We start from the raw sequence: 6,859 nt of genomic DNA, 5'->3' as shown, positions 1-6,859 counted from the left end.
TGAAGATCCCATTCATAAACAGCTGGCCGAGATGTCAGAAATCGAATTCAGAATTTGGCTTGCAAACAAGATTAATAGAATGGAGGAAAATTTGGAATTAGAAATTCGAGAAGCAATTCAAAAGTTGAAATTAGAAATTCGAGGAGAAATTGAAAAGTTGTCTCAAGAATTTAATGAATTTAAAGATAAAACCACCAAAGATTTTGACACACTGAAGCAAGAATTTGCAGCCCTCAAAGATCTGAAAAATACAGTAGAATCCCTCAGTAACAGGGTGGAGCAAGCAGAAGAAAGGATTTCTGACATTGAAGACAAAGCCTTTGAATGCTCCCAAACTCTCAAAGAGGAAGAGAAATGGAGAGCAAAAATGAATCATTCTCTCAGAGAGCTCTGGGATAATTCAAAGAAGGATAATATCCACCTCATTGGAATCCCTGAAAGTGAAGAAGTGGCCTCGCAAGGCACAGAGGCCATTTTCCATGAAATTATGAAATAGAACTTTCCAGACATGCCAAGAGATTCTGAAATTTCAGATAGCAGACAGTTTCGGAACCCCAGCACAACTCAATCTGAATAAGACATCCCCTAGGCATATCATAATTAACTTCACTAAAGTTAACATAAAGGAGAAAATTCTGAAAGCAGCCAGACATAAGAAATTCAATACCTACAAAAGGAAGAATATTAGAATGACTGCAGATCTCTCTGCTGAAACTTTTCAAGCCAGAAGAGGGTGGTCATCGACTTTTAATCTCCTACGGCAAAATAACTTTCAACCCCGGATCCTGTATCCAGCTAAACTGAGTTTCATTTATGATGGAGAAATTAAATACTTTAATGACATTCATATGTTGAAGAAATTTGCCATAACCAGACCAGCTCTTCAGGATATTCTCAGACCTATCCTCCATAATGACCAGCCCAATTCTCTACCACAAAAGTAAATTCATTCAGAAACTTTTGATCAAACACCAATTTCCACAGCGGTGAAAGGATTAAAAATGTCCACTGACGTGCTCGCTTCGGCAGCACATATACTAAAACTGGAACGATACAGAGAAGATTAGCACAGCCCCTGCGCAAGGATGACACGCAAATTCGTGAAGCGTTCCATATTTAAAAAAAAAAAATGTCCACTGACTTTCAAAAAACTTGATACCCAAAATTTTACCAGACTTATCAATATTCTCCATTAATGTGAATGGCTTAAACTGTCCTCTAAAGAGGCACAGGTTTGCTGACAGGATACAAAAACCCAGGCCAGATATTTGCTGCATACAAGAGTCACATCTTACCTTAAAAGATAAATATAGACTCAGGGTGAAAGGATGGTCGTCCATATTTCAGGCAAATGGTAATCAGAACAAAGCAGGTGTTGCAATTCTATTTGCAGACACAATAGGCTTTAAACCAATAAAAGTAAGGAAGGATAAGAATGGTCACTTCATATTTGTTAAGGGTAATACTCAATATGATGAGATTTCAATTATTAATATCTATGCACCCAACCAGAATGCACCTCAATTTATAAGAAAACGTTAACAGACATGAGTAACTTGATTTCCGCCAGCTCCATAATAGTCAGAGATTTCAACACTCCTTTGGCAGTGTTGGATAGATCCTCCAATCGGAAGCTGAGCAAAGAAATTTTAGATTTAAACCTAACCATCCAACATTTGGATTTAGCAGACATCTACAGAATATTCCATCCCAACAAAACTGAATACACATACTTCTCATTGGCCCACATAACATACTCCAAAATCAATCACAACTTTGGTCACAAGTCTAACCTCAGTAAATTTAAAGGAATAGAAATTATTCCTTGCATCTTCTCGGATCATCATGGAATAAAAGTTGAGCTCAGTAACAACATGAATCTGCATACTCATACAAAAACATGGAAGTTAAATAACCTTATGCTGAATGATAGCTGGGTCAGAGATGAGATTAAGAAAGAAATCACCGGGCGGTGCCTGTGGCTCAAGGAGTAGGGTGCCGGTCCCATATGCCAGAGGTGGCAGGTTCAAACCTAGCCCCGCCAAAAACCAAAAAAAAAAAAAAGAGAAAGAAATCATCAATTTTTTGGAACAAAACGACAATGAAGACACAAACTATCAGAACCTCTGGGACACCACAAAGGCAGTTCTAAGAGGGAAATTTATAGCACTGCAAGTCTTCCTCAAGAGAACGGAAAGAGAGGAAGTTAACAACTTAATGGGACATCTCAAGCAACTGGAAAACGAAGAACATTCCAACCCCAAACCCAGTAGAAGAAAAGAAATAACCAAAATTAGAGCAGAATTAAATGAAATTGAAAACAAACGTATTATACAACAGATCAATAAATCAAAAAGTTAGTTTTTTGAAAAGGTCAATAAAATAGATAAACCTTTGGCTAACCTAACCAAAGAGTTAGGTTAATCTCATCAATCAGAAACAACAAAGATGAAATAACAACAGACTCCTCAGAAATTCAAAAAATCCTTAATGAATATTATAAGAAACTTTATTCTCAGACATATGAAAATCTGAAGTAAATTGACCAATACTTGGAAGCCTGTCACCTTCCAAGACTTAGCCAGAATCAAGTGGAAATGTTCAACAGGCCCATATCAAATTATGAAATAGCATCAACTGTACAAAATCTCCCCAAAAAGCAAAGCCCAGGACCAGATGGCTTTACGTCAGAATTCTACCAAACCTTTAAAGAGGAACTAGTACCTATATTACTCAACCTGTTCCAAAATGTAGAACAAGAAGGAAGACTACCTAACACGTTCTATTAGGCAAACATCACCCTGATCCCCAAACCAGGAAAAGACCCAAAAGAAAAGAAAATTATAGACCAATATCACTAATGAATATAAATGCAAAAATGTTCAACAAGATCCTAACAAACAGAATCCAGCAACACATCAAACAAATTATACATCATGACCAAATCGGTTTTATCCCAGGGTCTCAAGCCGGTTCAGTATCCATAAATCTATAAGTATAATTCAGCACATAAACAAATTAAAAAACAAAGACCATATGATTCTCTCAATTGATGCAGAAAAAGCTTTTGATAATATCCAGCATTCCTTCATGATCAGAACACTTGAGAAAATTGGTATAGAAGGGACATTTCTTAAACTGATAGAGGCCATCTACAGCAAACCCACAGCCAATATTGTATTGAATGGAGTTAAATTGAAATCATTTCCACTTAGATCAGGAACCAGACAAGGCTGCCCATTGTCTCCACTGCTCTTTAATGTTGTAATGGAAGTTTTAGCCACTCCAATTAGGGAAAAAAAGGCAATAAATGGTATCCATTTAGGGTCAGAAGAGATCAAACTTTCACTCTTCGCAGATGATATGATTGTATATCTGGAAAACACCAGGGATTCTACTACAAAACTCTTAGAAGTGATCAAGGAATATAGCAGCATCTCAGGTTACAAAATCAACATTCATAAATCGGTAGCCTTTATATATACCAACAATAGTCAAGCTGAAAAAACAGTTAAAGACTCTATTCCATTCACAGTAGTGCCAAAGAACATGAAATATTTGGGAGTTTATCTAACGAAGGACGTGAAAGATCTCTATAAAGAGAACTATGAAACTCTTAAGAAAAGAAATAGCTGAAGATGTTAACAAATGGAAAAATATACCATGCTCATGGCTGGAAAGAATCAACATTGTTAAAATGTCCATACTAACCAAAGCAATATACAATTTTAATGCAATCCCTATTAAAGCTCCACTGTCATACTTTAAAGATCTTGAAAAAAATAATACTTCATTTTATATGGAATCAGAAAAAAACCTCAAATAGCCAAGACATTACTCAGAAATAAAAACAAAGCAGGAGGAATCACACTACCAGACCTCAGACTATACTATAAATCAATAGTGATCAAAACAGCATGGTACTGGCACAAAAATAGAGAAGTAGATGTCTGGAACAGAATAGAGAACCAAGAGGTGAATCCAGCTACTTACCATTATTTGATCTTTGACAAGCCAATTAAAAACATGCAGTGGGGGAAAGATTCCCTATTTAACAAATGGTGCTGGGTGAACTGGCTGGCAACCTGTAGAAGACTGAAACTGGACCCACACTTTTCACCATTAACTAAGATAGACTCTCACTGGATTAAAGATTTAAACTTAACACATGAAACTATAAAAATACTAGAACAGAGTGCAAGGAAAACCCTTGAAGAAATCAGTCTGGGCAAGTATTTTATGAGGAGGACCCCCCAGGCAATTGAAGCAGCTTCAAAAATACACTACTGGGACCTGATCAAATGAAAAAAAAAAAGCTTCTGCACAGCCAAGAACACAGTAAGTAAAGCAAGCAAACAGCCTCAGAATGGGAGAAGATATTTGCAGTTTAGGTCTCTGACAAAGGTTTTTAATAACCAGAATCCACAGAAAACTCAAACGTATAAGTAAGAAAAGAACAAGTGATCCCATCGCAGGCTGGGCAAGGGACTTGAAGAGAAACTTCTCTGAAGAAGACAGGTGTATAGCCTACAGACATATGAAAAAATGCTCATCATCTTTAATCATCAGAGAAATGCAAATCAAAACTACTTTGAGATATCACCTAACTCCAGTAAGATTAGCCCATATCACAAAATCCCAAGACCAGAGATGTTGGCATGTATGTGGAGAAAAGGGAACACTTCTACACTGCTGGTGGGAATGCAAATTAATACATTCCTTTTAGAAAGATGTTTGGAGAACACTTAGAGATCTAAAAATAGATCTGCCATTCAATCCTATAATTCCTCTACTAAGTATATACTCAGAAGACCAAAAATCACATTATAATAAAGATATTTGTACCAGAATGTTTATTGCAGCCCAGTTCATAATTGCTAATTCATGGAAAAAAGCACAAATGCCCATCGATCCACGAATGGATTAATAAATTGTGGTATATGTATACCATGGAATACTATGCAGCCTTAAAGAAAGATGGAGACTTTACCTCTTTCAGGTTTACATGGATGGAGCTGGAACATATTCTTCTTAGTAAAGTATCTCAAGAATGGAAGAAAAGTATCCAATGTACTCAGCCCTACTATGAAACTAATTTATGGCTTTCACATGAAAGCTATAACCCAGTTATAACCTAAGAATAGGGGGAAGAGGGATGGAGGGGAGGGAGGTGGGAGGATGGGCGGAGGGAGGGTGATTGGTGGGATTATACCTGCGGTGCATCTGACAATGGTACATGTGAAACTTACTGGATGTAGAGTATAAATGTCTCAACACAATAACTAAGAAAATGCCAGGAAGGGTATGTTAACCAGAGTGATGATAATGTGTCAAATGGTCTATAAAACCAGTGTATGGTGCCCCATAATCGCATTAATGTACACAGCTATGATTTAATAATAAAAAAGAAAGAAAAATAAATAAAGAAAAATAAAATAAAGAAAAAAAGTCACAAAATTGAGGTATGTAATGAGATCTTTCTTTTTTTCCTGAGACAGAGTCTCACTTTGTCACCCTAGTGCCCCAGCTCTCAGCAACCTCAAAATCTTGGCCTCAAGTGATTCTCTTGTCTCAGCTTCCTGAGTAGCTGGGACTACAGGTACCCACCAAAACACCTGGCTATTTTTTAGAGATGGTGTCTTGCTCTGGCTCAGGCTGGTCTGAAGGGTGTGAGCTCAGGCAATCCACCCACTTCAGTCTCCAAGAGTGCTATAGGATTGCAGGTGTGAGCCACTACACCCGGATATAATCATGCCTTAAATGAAGAAAAGACCACATTCTTGGTCATGTATCCAGTTGGCAGCAAAACTAGGACTAGAACTTGGGACCTAGAAACCCAACTTCTGTTGGTAGTGCTGATGCCAGTGTCAACTTAGGTCAAAATCCTGATGCCAGCACTGTTTTGGTTTCTACAACCTTGCCATTTTGTGATGTTTTCCTCCATTGATCCACTCAGTCTACTACCAGAGTCTGTGGGACCTCTCTCTATTCCTCCTGCCTCTTCTTTCTCAAGTGAGGCAAGGCCTCTGTTTCTACCTGTTTTCAAAATGCCTTACACATATATACCAAAAATATTGTCTAAATAATCTGAAACTGGATTTTTGCATTTGAAGAATAACCAAAGACAGGCCAAAGAAGTAAAGTAAATGGTAGAATATGGAGCCCCAGGAGGATGATGAGGCTATTTCCTTACCTTATGAATTTCCCCAGTCCTTAGGATCTAAATCCACATAGTAAGTGCCTTCTTCACCTTTGCATAGCATCAGTAAAGGTCTTTGTCTATTAGACTTCAAACTTCTCAAGGATAAAACACATACCAAGTTTCTGGTAAGTGCCCTCTTCCAGCTTGTAGATTGCCAACTTCTTGTTGTGTCCTAACATGGTAGAAGGGGGGAGGGATCTCTCTCGTGTCTATTTTATAAGGGCACAAATCCCATTCATGAGGGCTTTGCCCTATGACCTAATTACCTCCCAAGGCCCTACCTCCTAATACTATCTCACTAGGAGTTAAGACTTCTACCATTACAATCAACCGTGTAGCCTCCTTTAAGTAATAACTGATATCTATATACAATTCTAGAGTTTCCAAAGCATTGTCACAGTAACCATATTTGATCACTACAACAAGTCTATAAAGTTGACATTTTGTACGCTGTTTACCAAATGGAAAACCGACTTACCTCAAATCATGAAATGATCTTGAGAGCGTATCAAAGCCAAGTAGAGAGAGGATACTGATCAGGCTATGAGGAGTCATTGTTAAGGGTCAGGCTGTGGGGAAAGTCATTATTAAGGGAGAAGATCCCCCAATTTTTCTAGAGTATACATGCTTCTTGATGTATGTGGAGAGTAGAGTAAG

General features: G+C 37.7%; 1 non-coding gene across 1 annotated transcript; it reads left to right on the top strand.

Annotated features, from left to right (window-relative positions):
• Positions 1–1,013: 1,013 nt before the first annotated feature.
• On the top strand, positions 1,014–1,120 carry LOC128564076 (U6 spliceosomal RNA). The gene has a single exon (XR_008373964.1). It is a non-coding gene; the product is annotated as a U6 spliceosomal RNA (small nuclear RNA).
• The last annotated feature ends 5,739 nt before the right edge of the window (positions 1,121–6,859 follow it).

Source organism: Nycticebus coucang, chromosome 13, assembly GCF_027406575.1.
Source record: "Nycticebus coucang isolate mNycCou1 chromosome 13, mNycCou1.pri, whole genome shotgun sequence".
Lineage (NCBI taxonomy): Eukaryota > Metazoa > Chordata > Mammalia > Primates > Lorisidae > Nycticebus > Nycticebus coucang.
Note: the sequence above shows the minus strand (reverse complement) of the source record. Positions and strands in the feature narration are given on the sequence as shown.